Raw genomic sequence first — 205 nt, 5'->3', positions numbered from 1 at the left:
TACATAAAGGTTTTATAAAGTTGTCTGATATCAGAACACCTGCAAATCCCAGACTAATCGTCCTATCTCGCGTCCACGTGACATTCTTCAAAATCCAATATCTTGAGTATCTATTGCAATTGCGGACAGTCAATAGAACATGCTTTGGAAGCAGATCGTGTTTTTTTTTATGAACTCATGCATGCATATGTTGCGTATGTATTTA

General features: G+C 36.6%; 1 protein-coding gene across 1 annotated transcript in view; it reads right to left on the bottom strand.

Annotated features, from left to right (window-relative positions):
• The window catches only part of LOC119588871 (A disintegrin and metalloproteinase with thrombospondin motifs 1-like), a 17883-nt gene that overhangs the window by 1355 nt on the left and 16323 nt on the right, over nucleotides 1–205 (bottom strand). The window lies entirely within an intron of this gene.

This window comes from Penaeus monodon, chromosome 24, assembly GCF_015228065.2.
Source record: "Penaeus monodon isolate SGIC_2016 chromosome 24, NSTDA_Pmon_1, whole genome shotgun sequence".
Lineage (NCBI taxonomy): Eukaryota > Metazoa > Arthropoda > Malacostraca > Decapoda > Penaeidae > Penaeus > Penaeus monodon.
This window is presented reverse-complemented; position numbering and strand designations above follow the sequence as displayed.